General features: G+C 42.9%; 1 pseudogene; it reads right to left on the bottom strand.

Moving 5' to 3' along the window:
- Window positions 1-8,051: 8,051 nt before the first annotated feature.
- On the bottom strand, window positions 8,052-16,135 carry LOC116544647 (annotated as a pseudogene).
- Between the last annotated feature and the right edge of the window lie 387 nt (window positions 16,136-16,522).

The following is a 16,522-nucleotide window of genomic DNA, read 5'->3' as shown; positions in this document are numbered from 1 at the left end:
TACACATAACTCAGGAATATACCAGGTAGGAAGCTGTTACCTGCCTACCACTGATTTTAAACTAAAAGTATCTTCCACAAAGGAGCCATGGGGGCAGGGTAAGCTTAATGTTTGTCAACATGTAGACAATCTCATTTCGTCTGTCTTCTCAATCATTCCAGGCCTTTTCTTCCCCAGCTCTGGACTCTTTCTGAAGCAAATCCGAGACATTATATAATCTGATCTGTAAATATTTCAGTCTCTCTCTCTGAAAGATAAGGGCTCTTCTACAAATATAATAATAATGTCACTTTTACATTTGAAATAATGAACACTTTGAGTTCCTTATACAGTCTAGATATTAACCTCTTGTCAGATGCATAATTTGGAAATAACCTGTCCCATTCTGTAATTTGTCTCTTTTATTTATTTATTTGTTTATTTTTGAGATAGAGTCTTTCTCCATTGGCCACGCTGGAGTGCAGTGGTGCAATCTCAGCTCATTACAACCTCCGCCTCCGAGGTTCAAGCCACTCTCTTGCCTCAGCCTGCTGAGTAGCTGGGACTACAGGTATGCACTATCATGCCCAGCTAATTTTTGTAGTTTTAGTAGAGATGGGGCTTCACCATATTGGCCAGGTGGGCCTCAAACTCCTGACTTTGTGATCCACCCACCTCAGCCTCCCAAAGTGCTGGGATTACAGGTGTGAGCCACCACGTCTGGCTTTTGTCTCTTCACTGTATTGATTGCTTCCTTTGCTGTGCGGAAGCTTCTCAGTTTGATGGAATCCTATTTGTCAATTTTTGCTTTTGCTGCCTGTGCTTTTGAGGTCTTACTAAAAAATCCTTGCCTGCTCCAATTTTATGAGTCATTTCTTCAATGTTTTCTTCCCGTGCTTTCATAGTTTGTGGAATTACTTTTAAGTCTTTGATCAATTTAAAGCTGAATTTTGTATATAATGAGAGATAGGGAACTAGTTTCATTCTTCTATATGTAGACATCTGCTTTTCCCAGCACCATTTATTGAACAGACTGTTCTTTCCCCAATGTATGTTTTGAAGTTTTTGTTGAAGATAAGTTACTGTAAATACATGGATCTGTTTCTGTATTCTCTATTCTATTCTATTGATCTTTGGGTCTGTTCATATGTGCATATCATGCTGTTTAGGTTCATATACCTTTGTGGTGTATTTTGAAGTCAGTATGATACTTTTAGCTTTCTTCTTTTTGCTCAAGATGAAGTGGGCTATCCAGGGTATTTTGCATTTTCATTAGAATTAAAAAAAATTTTTTTTTCCTTAGGAGAATGTCATTGGTATTTTGATGGAGATTACGTTGACTCTGTTGACCATTGGTGTAATATGGCAATTTTAGCAAAAGCCAACCTACGCGTACAGGATATGTTTTCATTTATTTATGTTCTTTTCAATTTATTTTACAATGTTTTATCATTTTTATTGTAGAGATCTTTCATCTCGGTTAAGTTTATATCTAGGTATTATTTTTTGGTAGCTTTTGTAAATGAAATTGCTTTTTTATTTCTTTTTCAGGTAGTTTACTACTGGCATATATTAATAGAAACACTACTGATTTGTATGTTATTTTGGTATTCTGCAACTTTGCTAAATTCATTTATTACTTCTAAGTTTTTTGGTGGAGTCTTTAGGGTTTTCATCAGGGATATTGGCCCATAGTTTTCTTTTTTTGTTGTGTTTTTGTCTGGTTTTGGAGTTAAGGTAATGTGGCGGTATTGTTTTCTCTTCATTTTTTTTGGAATAGTTAGAGAATAATTGATATTATTTCTTTCTAAATGTTTGGTAGGGTTCAGCTATGAAGACATCAGGTCCTGGCCTCTCTTTGCTGGTAGAGTCTTTATCATTGTTTCAACCTCATTACTCATTAGTCTATTCAGTTTTCTGTTTCTTCATGATTCAATACTGATAGGTTGTGTGTGTCCAGGAATTTATCCACTTCTAGATTTTCCAGTTTGTTGGGGTATAGTTGTTCATAATATTCCCTCATCATCCTTTGTATTTTTGTGGTTATCACAGTTATTATGTCTCCTTTTATATCCAATTTTATTTCAGTCTTCTCTCTTTTATCTTCATTAGTCTAGCTAAAGGTTTGTTAATCTTATCTTTTTTAAAAAAACAACTCTGTTTTGTTGACCCTTTGCCTTGAGTTTTTAATCTTTATGTATTCTGCTCTGATCTTTGTTATTGCCTTCCTTCTACTAATTTTGGGTTTTCTTTTTTTCTTACTTTTCTAGTTCTTTGAGGTAAATCTTTAAGTTGTTTCTTTGTGATCCTTCGTTTTTGATGTAGCGTTTTTGTTATAAACTTTCTTCTTAGAACTGCTTTTGCGTTATCCCACAGGTTTTGTATGAGGTATTTTCATTTTCATTTGTCAAAGGGAATTTTAAAATTTCTTCCTTACTTTCATCAGTGGCCCATTTGTTGTTGAGAATCATGTTGTTTAATTTCCATGAATTAGTAACTTCCAACATTCCTATTAATTTACGTGTTATTCAGTTGTGGTGAGAAAATATACTTATGATTTCTATTTAAAAAATGTGTTTTATGACCTAACATATGGTAGAGGTTTATCCTGAAGAATGTTATATTTGCTATTGAGAAAAATGTGTATTCTGCAGCTTTTAGATGGAATGTTCTATAACTTTCTGTTGGGTCTATTTGGGCTACAGTACAGTTTAACTCTGATGTTTTATCTTCTGTCTTGATGATCAGTTCATTGTTCAAAGTAGAATGTTGAAGTTGCCTACTATTATTGTAATAGTAGGAGATATGGTTCATATCTCTCTTTACATCTATTAATATTTACACTTTGGGTGCCTAGTTTTAGCGCATATATAGTCACAATTTTTATAGTCTCTTGCTGTATTGCCCCCTTTATCATTATATAATAATCTTGTTCATCTTGTTTTCCACAATTCTTGACTTACAGTCTATTTAATCTAAGTATAGCTATTCCTGCTCTTTTTTGTCTCCATTTGCATGAAACATATTTTTCTGTACTTTCACTTTTAGTCTGTTGTGTCCTTTTTTATTTTTTATTTTTTATTTTTTATTTTTTTTTTGGGACGGAGTTTCGCTCTTGTTACCCAGGCTGGAGTGCAATGGCGCGATCTCGGCTCACCGCAACCTCCGCCTCCTGGGTTCAGGCAATTCTCCTGCCTCAGCCTCCTGAGTAGCTGGGATTACAGGCATGCACCACCATGCCCAGCTAATTTTTTGTATTTTTAGTAGAGACGGGGTTTCACCGTGTTGACCAGGATGGTCTCGATCTCTTGACCTCGTGATCCACCCGCCTCGGCCTCCCAAAGTGCTGGGATTACAGGCTTGAGCCACCGCGCCCGGCCCTAGTCTGTTGTGTCTTTATAGATGAAGTGAATTTCTTTCAGACAGCATATAGTTTAATCTTGTTTTTTTTTTTTTTAACTTTCATAAAATTTATTGAGCAGGTCGTACTTCGTCTTTTACCATTTGCATTCATTTTTTTCCTGTTACAATTACATTTTCTAAAATTAGGGTAGATCATCAACAAGAAGCCCTATGAGGCCAATGGTCTGAATAATAAAGCCCAGAGGTAAATGTTTTCTCTTGAGATACCAATAGAAATTTGCTACTTACATTTCTTTAATTATGTTGGGTATTCTTTCATGTCTATTGTATTTCTTTTTTGGTGAATTGCCTATTTGTATCTTTTACCTATTTTTGTTTCGGGATGGTAGCATTTTTAAAAACTTTATAACATGATAACGACACCAAGTCCAATATCCTATCCTTCCTTAAAAACCAGCTCCTAAAATATCAATAATTTGGCTTCACTCTCCCTCCTGTTCTCTCTTTGAAGTACAACAGAAAAGGCACTAGATGTGAATCCTAAGACACAGATTCACTGCTGAGTCCCTAGGGCTTGTTTACTTACCTATAAAGTGAAGAGGCTGGATTATCATTCAGCAAGGCCACAGAGGTCTAAAAAGCTTGTGGTCTGTTAGTTTTTCTGTTCTCCATTCGTCACCAGCTCCCATTCTAACTATGGTGGCAAGATGGCAGCTGTGAGTTAATTATGGGATCTGTAGGGTTTTGGTAGTCATAAATTGGTGGTGAAGCAAAACCCAAAAACAAGAAGTACAGAGAAAAGAAATAGTACTTCATGCCCTCAAAGGGTTCAATTTCTATAAAAAAGATAAAATTAGTTAAGATTCTACCATTTCAGGATCAGACTTTCGCTCTGTTGAGGATGTTAATGGCATTTTAAAAAAATTTATTTTATTGCATTTTAGGTTTTGGGGTACATGTGAAGAACATGCAAGATTGTTGCATATGTACACATGTGGCAGTGTGATTTGCTGCCTTCCTCCCCATCACCTATATCTGGCATTTCTCCCCATGCTATCTCTCCTCAACTCCCCACCACCCACTGTCCCTCCCCTATTTCCCCCCAACTGACCCCAGTGTGTAGTGCTCCCTTCCCTGTGTCCATGTGTTCTCTTTGTTCAACACCCACCTATGAGTGAGAATATGCGCTGTTTGATTTTCTGTTCTTGTGTCAGTTTGCTGAGAATGATGGTTTCCAGGTTCATCCATGTCCCTACGAAGGACACAAACTCATCGTTTTTGATGGCTGCATAATATTCCATGGTGTATGTGTGCCACATTTTCCATGTCCAGTCTATCATCGATGGGCATTTGGGTTGGTTCCAGGTCTTTGCTATTGTAAACAGTGCTGCAATGAACATTCGTGTGCATGTGTCCTTATAGTAGAACAATTTATAATCCTTTGGATATATACCCAGTAATGGGAATTTCTATTTCTAGGTCCTTGAGGAATCGCCACACTGTCTTCCACAATGGTTGAACTAATTTACACTCCCACCAACAGTGTAAAAGTGTTCCTATTTCTCCACATCCTCTCCAGCATCTGTTGTCTCTAGATTTTTTAATTATCGCCATTCGAACTGGCATGAGATGGTATCTCAATGTAGTTTTGATTTGCATTTCTCTAATGACCAGTGATGATGAACATTTTTTCATATGTTTGTTGGCCTCATGTATGTCTTCTTTTGCAAAGTGTCTGTTCATATCCTTCGCCCACTTTTGAATGGGCTTGTTTGTTTTTTTCTTGTAAATCTGTTTTAGTTCTTTGTAAATTCTGGATATCAACCCTTTGTCAGATGGGTAGCTGGGATTACAGGCATGCAACACCATGCCCAGCTAATTTTTGTATTTTTAATAGAGATGGGGTTTCACCATATTGGCCAGGCTGGTCTCGAACTCCTGACCTCAGGTGATCCACCCACCTTGGCCTCCCAAAGTTCTGGGATTACAGGCGTGAACCACTGTGTCCAGCTTTTTAAAAAATTATAATTTTTTATTCTACTAGTCCTTGCCTGCATGCATTTCCTCCCGGGTGCAGAGCTTAAGTGGTTTTTTGAGCAAATACTGTTCTAGTCATTAGTTCATGTATTAGAGACCAAACTTTTCCTTATCAAATCAGTTCTACATGGTTTTCCCATCTTCTTGGTATTATTATTATTTTTTTTTGAGATGGAGTTTCACTCTTGTTGCCCAAGCTGGAGTGCAGTGGCACAATCTCGCCTCACTGCAACCTCCACCTCCTGGTTTCAAATGGTTCTCCTACCTCAGCCTACTGAGTAACTGGGATTACAGGTATGCACCACCAAACCTGGCTAGTTTTTGTATTTTTAGTAGAGATGGGATTTCAGCATGTTGGCCAGGCTGGTCTTGAACTCCTGACCTCAGGTGATCCACCCACCTCGGCCTCCCAGAGTGCTGGGATTACAGGCATGAGCCACCGCGCCCAGCCCTTATAATCTTCATTTTTCTTTGCTGTGCCTACCTTTGTAATTTTTAGAAAATTGAAGTGTATCCACCCAGACTTCGATGATGTCCCCCATTGTTTCAATAAACAAGAAATGGTTTTCCCAGAAAGAGAACACCCTGTGCGTTCCATCTGGACTCGTCCCAAATCCCTCTGGTTCCCATGAACGCCCCACCATTCACACAGTCCCCACATTAAGATCCCCTTCTGCTATCTCTCAACAGCCCCCTGGCTAAAAACATTCTCCAAGCCTACTTGCCTGTAGGTCCCACCACTGACACCACCTAGGAAAAGGTCCAGTGATCAAAGCCCACCTCCGGCAGTTTTCTCCCTTCTGCTTTGATGCCTCTCTCTATCGCAGCCCCACTGCAACTTCTCAGGTTCCACTTGGCACCCCCAAGTTCCACTTGGCCTGCAGGGTTCAGCTGTTTCCTCAGCAACAGTGGCCCACAGAGGACAACTTCCTTCACCCCCTAGTTCAGCCAAGTGAAGGTCAACACGTCTCAAAAGGAATTTTGCTGGAAAACTAAGAGAAGGCAACACATAGACCCCGGGAAATGGGACGACGTTGAAACAGAAGCGTTGTAGGTTTGATGTTTTTCTGTCCTATGTCCGTCTTCCCTGAGACTTGACTCTGTGGCTGCATGGAGGGCTCCCTGCTCTGATACCCACAACCTTTGTTCTATACTTAATCTTAGCTGAGAGGTGATGGATAACCTCCTTTTTCTGTTGTTTCTTTTTTTTTTTTTAAATGTGAAATTACCTAAGGTTTAATATCAATTATATTTGAAAATTACTTTATACACATAAATTATAGAATTAACTGAAATGATTCTAAACATCTATGTAGAATATAAACATGACAATATCTTTCAGTAGCAAACATTAACATAAATTCAATATGCTATTATGATCCACAATCTCTATACATCCTAATTCCTGGAATCTTTTAATGTTACCTTATATTGCCTAAAAGGAAATCAACACATTAGCAAGGCTTGCTTTCTTCATAAACTATAAGTGATAATTTATTTCTTGTCTCTTTCATTTTATGGTGGCTGCAGGTATTCCATGGCTTGGGGCCACATCACTTTAGTCTCTGCCTCCATGCTCACCTTGCAGACTCCTCTTTTGTCTGTCATCACATCTCTCTATCTTCTTCTGTTTTGGGTTTTATTTATTTATTTTTTGAGATAGAGTCTGGAATGCACAGTTGTGATCCTGGCTCACTGCAGCATTGAACTCCTGGGCTCAAGGGATCCTCCCACCCCAGCCTCCTGAGTAGCTGGGTCAACAGGCATGTGTCACCACATGTAGATAATTTTAAAAAAAATTTTATAGAGATGGGGTCTCGCTATGTTGCCCAGGCTGGTCTCAAACTCCTGGCCTCAAGTGATCCTCCTTCCACAGCCTCCCAAAGTGCTGGGATTACAAGTGAGCCACTGCACCTGGCCGAGCCTGTGCGTTTTAATACTTAGTCTTAGCCAAAGGCTGAGAAGCGATGGAGAACATGGATTTTTGGACACGAATTCTGCTGGGTTTGGTTTTTCAGTAGCCTATTCTCTTCACAGCCTTTGACCCTAACTCCTCTTTGGCCCCAGCTACTGTCTGCACTTACCCGTCCTCCTGCAAGCCCACCCGGCTGCCGCCGGGGGCATGCCGTGATCACAGGAGCTTCCTGCCTGGGGCTGGCAGAAGAGGCCATATACTGCCCGTTCGAAATCTCAGGCCTCCTGTGACTCTGTAGAACCCTGTGCCAGTCTGAGGGGGAGCCAGGGTCAGAGCGCTGTTCCATAATGCACATGCGTGACCCACCCCGTGCCCTTCTTGACCCCCAAGACTCTCCCTCGGCTACTGTATCAGGAATGCATTTGAAGAATGCAAACCAGAACAGGCTCACAAACCTCAGAAACCTAAACTATATAGCAGTGGCAGCAGTGACAGCAGCCATGCACAAAAAGCAAGAGGCAGGTGAACCTCCAGTGCCCCCGCACCTAGTCACCTGCTCTTCTGTTTCTGAGAGTTAAGGTCACACCACCACGCTTGGTCCCTATTCTCACACACTAGAAGATGGGTTAGCAGTCTGGCACATCATGCTGAAAAGTTGCCAACCCCTGACCTTCAGGAAAACGTCCTCTCCCATAGGCAGCTCTGCCTCCCCCCCGCCCCCCCCCCCCCCCCCCCCCCCCCCCTAGCCCTACACCCTTTAACTGTCCAAAGAATGGACCCAAAAGACATGGATGCTCCCATTACTGAGGGATATAACCAGTTACCCGGCATCCTCCATGGTGGTAACCCGGGGCTTTTCCAGGCCATGGTAGGCTGTCAGGAAGTCTCCAAGGAGTGACCCCTTCGGGTCCAGTATCACCACCTTGTTGACTTCTCCAGTGGTCAGCAAGATGTAGCCCTTCTTATCCACAGACATGGAGCCCAGCTGGCAGCCGTGCAGGCCCAGCCCCTTGTACTCCCCCACCACGTGGCCCAGCCCATGGCAGATTACCACACTATGCTGCTGCCAATCCAACCCCACGAAATGCCCCTGGGGGCTGGTGGTCAGAAACACCAGCGCCTGCAGGCCTCGGTTGGCCTTGCCCCCAGGGATGAACCGGGTGGCCAGGCTGCCTTCCATATTGTACACCTCCACGTGGCTGGCCTGGGAGAGGCTCAGGGCCCGGCGCCACTGCACCTCACCATCGGGGCTGATGAGACAGAGCCATGCACCTGCAGAGAAGGCCACGGCACTCTGCAGGGCTGCCACCCTGCAAAGAGAGCAGCCCTCAGGGATGGGGACGGGGCCCTTGCAGTCGCCATTGAGGGAGAAGCGTTTCAGCACCCGGTTCTGCTCATCTGCCACCAGCATCTCCCGAGGCCGAAGGGACAGAGCCCGGTGATGGGGGGCGGGGGGCGCTTGTCTCCATGCATCCCTGTGGGGAAACTGCAGGAAAAGATGGGCCTGGGGAGGCGGCCAGAGCCGTCCAGGTTCGGCCGCAGGGCTGGGCTGGGCTCCCGGGAAACTGACTTGAGCCTGCCTTTGAACTTCCTCTTCTTGTTGGACCTGCCACCCCTCTGGGGCTGGGGTCCTCCATCCTCGTGGGGTGTCTGGGCTCTGTCGTCTTCCAAGGTCTGGGCTCCATCTTCTCGGGGCATCTGGGCTTTGTCTTCTCGGGGTGTCTGGGCTTTTTTTCTTTTGGGGTCTGGGCTTCATCTTTGGGCTGGGGCTGGGTCCCACCCTGTCTCTCTGTCCTGGCTGCATCCGCCCTCTGGCTCTGGCTCTCCTCACCTCCCTGGGTGCCGGCTCCATCCTTCCCACCGTCCTTCTGAGGCTCGAAGGGCAGCCAAGCAGCTGGCGGTTCTTGTCCAGGAGCCCGGGATGGAGCTCCAGCTGCGGGACCAGGCAGGGGGCCGGCCCCCGTGCTGAGGGGCAGCCCTACAGCTGCAGGGGCCGCTGCGCAATCGCCCCTTCCAGGGAGAGGATCTCGGCCTCTCGCCCCAGGATGAGCACCCGACGGCCGTAGGTGGCCACCGCCCTGGCCACCTGCTCCGGCCCTCGAGCTCTGCCAGTCTCTCCCTAGCAGCCTCTTCAGCAGCCTCCACGTGGGCTCACAGCCGCCCCAGCACCTTCTGCTTCTGGGTCCTCGGCCGCCTCCTCCACCTGTGCCCCCACCCGGGCCGCCGCCTCCTGCAGCCGGGTCAGCACTTCCTTCTCCACCCTCGCTCCGCCTCCAGCTCTAGCAGGTTATTGTCCACACGGGCCAGCAGCTCCTCCAGGTCTGGCCTCTGGGCACGCACAGCCTTGGCCAGGGGTAGGCAGGGGTGGTCCAGGCGGCACTCCAGCACAGCAGCTGCGAGCAGGGCTGGCACAGGAAGCGCAGTGCCTGCCCGGGGTCCTGGGGACACTGGGCCACCTGGCACTCCCAGGCCTCATCATACCACGCCGCCCTGTAGCCCACCACGTCCACCACGTGGTAGGAGTGGGTCTGGCAGAAGCAGCGGTGCCCGTCAGCACAGGCCTGGCACAAGTTGTCAGCACAGTCCAGGCACTGGGCTGTGGCTGCCCCCCAGAACTGGTGCCCCCCACCAGGGGACACAGGGCATAGGCTGGCCTCCTGGCACACAGGTCTCCACAGGCCCGGGCCTTCACCAGGTCCAGCAGTCCATTGACGAAGAAGCTGGTCTTGAAGGCGGGCACGGTCTCGTGGCACTCTGGGCAGCGGATGTGGCCGTCATAGGCCAGCTGGGCCAGACAGTCCTGGCAGTAGGTATGCAGGCAGGGCAGGGTCTTGGGTGCCCGAAGCTGCTCCAGGCAGATTTTACAGGCCAGGAAGTTGTTGCTCAGGGCCTCTGAATGGCTGGGAACTTCCTTTCAGTCCTTTTAGTCCTCAGACCACTGGCTCTTGAGCTAAGGAGCTGCCCCCTTCCTCCTCCTCCTCTTCCGTGGGTACATCCAGCAAACGTGAAAATGTCAATGCTGCTTGTTGGGTCAAACCTAGCCAAAGTTGATCTTGGCCTTTAGGATGGCGAGGGGGCTTGGGGCCTGAAGGCTGCTGTTGCTGAGTGCCCCCACAGCAGCGGGCAGGCTTGGGCTGGAGTCCATCAGCCTGGTCTGTCAGTCCAGCCTCAGGGCTAAGTGTCCCAAGATGATTTTTTACAATCTTTCTATAACTTGCTTAAACCTAAAGCTTTATATTATCAAATTTAACATAATCTCTCATCCCAGGGCAAAATTTACATTTCCATGCTTTCTTATAATCTTTTACAAAAAAACCCACATTTTACTGTTTTTATATGCCTTGCATGTAAAACTCTTTAGTGATCTCAAATACGTGTTGAACTGTTAACTTTTAGCAACTTTTACTTTTGGTGAAAAACCTGGTTAAACGATTTTAATTTTGTACCAGGTTTGGATCCTAGGATCCAGACAGGAGTGCAGATAAAATATGACTTTTTAGTATCTAGCTCCACGTGTCCCAGGCCTTACCTATCTGTAAAACAGGCAGCATACAGCCTTGGAATATTAGCAAACCTAGTGTCTAAGTTGTATGATTTAGACCACCTATTTGCATTTTGACAACACTTACATTTTACCAATAATCCTTGAGACTATTTTTATGTTTTAAAGTTGCATGAACAAAAAAATATTTGATTTAAGCACTTAATTTTTAAAGCCAATTAATTAAAGTTCTTTTTATAGACATTATACACAGCACATATAACATCACAGACAGAAGATTCAGCACTTCTTAAGATTTTTTATTTGGCGGTTTTTAAATTTGATTACTGGCTTTAGGGTAAAGCCCTTGGAGAAACAGGGCCAGTAAGTATGCATTTTTAGGGCCTAATAAGCAGGCATGGCTAAAGACAGACAGATTCCCAAAATTAAGGGTTCCATTGTGTCCTGGATTTTGGTTTCCCAAAGGAGGGAGATACTATGTGGGATGACAGTGTAGTGCTTCAACCATGTATTTTATTGCAAGACAACCCAAATCCAATTGGATTATTTTGTAACTAGCCCATCCCCTATGGGAGTCTCATCTCTTAGTGCGAGTTGGCAATGTTTCCACATTTTTCGGGTGGCCAAGAGCATGCTTCTCCGATTTATAACTACTATAAGCCATCTCTTACAGTGTATTTTCTACCTAGTTACTACACAACAAAGCTGTCTCATAACGTGGAGTAATTTGATGCCCCTAAAACTCAAAATGGTAGATAACACAACGCATAACAGAACGGAGCCTTTGATTTTGAGATGGAACTATTTACTTTTAATTTGGGGGGTTTCATGAAAAATAGACTTTTTTCCCCCCCAAATCAGGGTCTGTAGTGCCTTCGCTGTATTTCCCGAGGAGTTCCATGCTGCCAGAAGTTATCTTAGGGCCTCTCAAGCATGCATTATGAGTGGTAAGATAAAAAATGGAGAAAAATAATTCAGTTATCTGAAAAGAAAAGAGCCTTTTTTTTTTTTTTCAGAAAAACAAGATTCACGAAGAGGAAAACAATAAAGGCTTTTAAAATATACCTATAATTTGAATATCCACTTTTAATTAGGCTGAACACACTTTAAGAAAATCCTTTCAAATCCAGTTACTTGACTTTAGCCATGCCAAGCAGTTAAGATTTTTGGCTTTTAAACTTTACAAAAAGCAACCATACATGTGAAACCAACAAGCCTTAATTAGGTTATCACTTAACCATGGGTGTACAGGTATTTTCACAGGGGTGATATGCAATGAAATTCTCATTGCAAAATTGTGACTGAGACAGTGAAAGAGATTTGACCGAAACAACTCCATTTTGTTTTTAGTCCCAAACTGTCCTTGCTTATCCCTGGGTGTAGATCTAACCAACTTCCCTCTTGCCTGGACCCCAGACCAAGAAACTAGTCATAAGATTAGAAACCATGGCTTAGGAGTCATGCAGCTGGAAGCTACAAGATTTTGTCCCTCCCTAAACTACTCTGGAGATTAGTGCTTGAGATCTTTTGTAAACCCTGCCCCGATGGATAGCTGGCACCACCCAGATTGACAAATTGACTTATCCGATTTTGTGACCCTCATCCAGGAACTGACTTAGCACAAGAAGACAGCCACCATTGTAAAATGGTGGAGATTAAAACAAAGTATTGCCACATGTTTACAGGTCATGTTCCCAAGGACATGAAGCAAGATGGAGGCCTGTAGCCCAGTTTGTTACTGACTGTTTTGTTGGGCTGACTTGAACAGCAGGCTTATGGAGCCCTGAGCCTGGATCCTAACCTGAGCTACCCCCTTTTTGGTAGAATTATACAGAAAGGGGCAAAGCATACCAGATTGTCTGCAGCTTAATACCAACCTCACAAATCCTTTTTCATTAATTATAAATTTACAGAGAATATAAACAATGATTCCCATTTACCAGTTAGCACAGGGAGAGAGAAGCCAAAAGTGTGAGTGGTAAGAAATTTTTACCCTTTTGCCAGCATGTCAGGCTTCTGGGTTTCCTTCCCCTTAGCTCAACTTTAAGCCAAGCATTTTAAGATTTGGAAAATTAACTTTTCCCATGTTGGAAAAGCATTATAAAAGAGATAGAAGCCATTTTAAACTGCAAAAGAAGGAACATCATAGAAAGGACTTCCAGTTAGGGTTGTCAGGAGGTGTTGCCTCTTTTTCTATTGGGAATGATGTTTTCCTTTTCTTTTGGCCTTCCCTATTTTCTCTTTCCTCTTTTGGACTACTACAGGAGACACATTGCTCATCTCCAAAATTCTCTTCTGCTTGCAGAGGTGCTTGTTTTAGCTTCAGTTAGGATTTGGCTTAGGATCAGCATAACATATCTCCATGGGAGATTAAATACTTGAGTTAAATTATGGAAAGCTTCTATACACCTATCAGCATCATCAGAAAATTGGCCTAGGTCTCCCTTTGCTTGCAATGAGAAGGGAACTTGAAGGGGCCCCAAATAAGAGAATCCTCAGATGGTTTCCCTGGAAGTTGCTTCTCTAATTTTGGGGAACTGTTCTTTTGGCCTTGCCTGATACGATTGATAAAATACCTGAGTTGATTTTGCAACACTTGCAAAAGTCTAGTAAAAAGGCCATGCCCTTGTACAAAAGAAAATAAGCCACTTTTTCTTCAAAGTGTCTTAAAGGAATGTAGGAACCGAATGGCCATTTTCCTGCTGGTGGGACAATATCAAGACTAAAATTTGGCTACAAAAGACATTTCACTCCTAAATGGTAAAGGCAGAAACTTTCCACTTCCAAAAGAGGCCTAGAGTCTGTTTTCCAACTGTGTAAAAGGAAGCTGCAGCGTTACCGTGAAAAAAGAGGAAAAAAAAGTGTTTCTTATGTAGAGGATTTCCATTTCCACTAGGTGGCGCTGTTGGCTTAGAAATACTACATGCTTGGCAGAGACGTGGTAGCAAGTAACCTCACCTTGGGGGAAAGGGGAGGACTCTGTTCTTAGACTATAAAAATCTCTGCACGTTTCACACAGAGAAAGAGCAAGAGGCTGTGGATAGAAAAGGAAGGAGAGTTTTGCAACAGAATAGTTCAGGATTCTCTGCCAACACCTGGAATGGGCTGTCAGAGGCTGCGTCCAGTCCAGAGGCCTTTGAATAATGCCAGGATGTGCCCTGGCCAGAAATTCTCAGTTGCCTCAGAACTTTTCCTAGCCTTGTGCAATGATGAGGCCTCCCCATGAAAAGAAGGTGGTTCAAACATGGCCAACATTCCTAATACCTATGGATATTGGGGAATTCTCCATGTTCTCCCCAGCAAGCCTCACATTTGAATCTTTAGCACGGCAGCAAATGCTAAGCCTATGTTCCAGACTGAGGGATGCCTGCTGATTTATTTGATTTATTTTAAAATATAGGTTAAGAGCACTTCAGAATGATAAAACAGGTTTTTAACTCGCTTCCGTTCTTACCACTCCAACGAAGGCTGTACCTCAGATTTCTAGCCAATGCACCAAAATGATACAGCTCCAGTGGCTGGAGGAACACCAGCTTCCTTAGTCTCTTACGGGCTTCAACAAAACCTGTATTTTGACACTGTTCTGAGTAAAAGTGAATTTGATTCAATGAACAAAAACTATGTCTGATGATTTATTTTGTCACAAAACTCCCTCTTACATTTTCGGCCTTGATATTTGTATCAGCACATCATATAGGTTTGTTGCACACAACTTGTGTTTATTTTTCAGTGCTAGATTTCAAATTTTTTTGTGTCAGCATACTGTGGTCAGAATTGGATTTTTAAAGATTTCACAAGATGTGTCTGAATACTACTGTTAGTTTGTACCTGTTGATTCAATTAAAGAAAATAGCCCAGCATGCATTATTTGTGTATCATATCTTGCTTTTAGCTTTAGGGCTGTATATGCATATCTTACCAGAAGCACTAACTGGGCTTGAAATATTTTTGTCTGAGCTTGTACAAAACGTGTTTTTGATTAATGTCAAAGCATGTTTAATTTTAGTGAAAAAATAGCACATAATTTAAGTTTCTGACACAAAGATTATATTTACCTTTCAGGGCTAGATGTTTGCACGTTCTGTGTTAGTGTACTATGCTCAGAATGGTGTTTTTTGAGATTTTATTTATTTTATTTTATTTTTATTGCACTTTAGGTTTTGGGGTACATGTGAAGAACATGCAAAATTGTTGCATAGGTACATACATGGCAGTGTGATGTGCTGCCTTCCTCCCCCTCACCTTTATTAGACATTTCTCTCCATGCTACCTCTCCCCAACTCCCCACCCCCCACTGTCTCTCCCCTGTTTCCCCTTGACAGACCCCAGTGTGTAGTGCTCCTCTCCTTGTGTCCATGTGTTCTCATTGTTCAACACCCACCTATGAGTGAGAACATGCAGTGTTTGATTTTCTGTTCTTGTGTCAGTTTGCTGAGAATGATGGTTTCCAGGTTAATCCATATCCCTGCAAAGGACATGAACTCATCATTTTTGATGGCTGCATAATATTCCATGGCATATATGTGCCACAATTTCCCTGTCCAGTCTATCATTGATGGGCATTTGGGTTGGTTCCAGGTCTTTGCTATTGCAAACTGTGCTGCAATGAACATTTTTGAGATTTGACAAGATGTGTCTTTGAAAACTGCTTAGTCAATAAATGTTGAATATAGTGAAAGAAAACAGTACATCATACATTATTTATGTGCCTATATCTTGCTTTTAGCATTTAGGGTTGTATATGCATATCTTCCTGGAAGTGCTAACTAGGCTTCAGAATGTTTTCTAATGAGCTTGTACAAAACGTATATTTAGGGAGTTATCAAGGTCAAAACATGTTGAATTAAGGGAAAGAAAACAGCACAACATCTTGTTTTTTTTTTGGCACCAAGCCCACATTTACTTTCTGGGCTAGATATTGAAATTTTCTGTGTAAGCCTCCTGTTCTCAGAATTGTGTTTTCTGAAATTTGACACTATGTATCTTTGAAAACTGCTCTTTGTTAATACATGTTGAATTCAGTGAAAGGAAAAAGCACTTCATGCATTATTGTATGCCACATCTTGCTTTCGGCATTTAGGGCTGTATTTGCATATCTTCCTGGAAATGGTAACTGGGCTTTGAAATTTTTTTCTGAAGTTGTATAAATGAGTTTTTGAAAAGTAATTAATGTCACAACATTGAATTCAGTGAAAGAAAACAGCACATCATCTAGGTTTTGGGCACAAATATTACATTTACCTTTCAGAGCTAGATATTCCCTTTCTATGTGTGGGCCTGCTGTGTTCAGTATTGTGATACTGGAGATTTGAGAAGATGTGTTTTTGAAAACTGCCCATAGTTAATACCTGTTTAATTGAGTGATAGAAAACAGCACATCATACAGTATTTGTGAGCCATATCTTGCTTTTAGCATTTAGGCTGGATAGGCTTATCTTCCTGGAAGTGCTAACTGTGCTAAAAAATATTTTGCTTTCTAAGCTTGTACAAATGGGCTTTTAAAAAGTGATCAATGTCAGAACCTATTGAATTCAGTTAAAGAAAACAGCACATAATCTAGGTTTTTGGCACAAATCTTGTGTGTACATTTCAGGGCTAAATATTCACATTTTTTTGTATCAGCCTACTGTGCTCAGAATTGTGGAATTTGACATTTGACAACATGTGTCTTTGAGAATTGCCCTAAGATAATACATGTTGAATTCAGTGAAAGAAAATAGCACATA

The sequence above is a fragment of the Sapajus apella genome, unplaced genomic scaffold (assembly GCF_009761245.1).
Source record: "Sapajus apella isolate SASKATOON/1434 unplaced genomic scaffold, GSC_monkey_1.0 scaffold225, whole genome shotgun sequence".
Taxonomy (NCBI): domain Eukaryota; kingdom Metazoa; phylum Chordata; class Mammalia; order Primates; family Cebidae; genus Sapajus; species Sapajus apella.
Note: the sequence above shows the minus strand (reverse complement) of the source record. Positions and strands in the feature narration are given on the sequence as shown.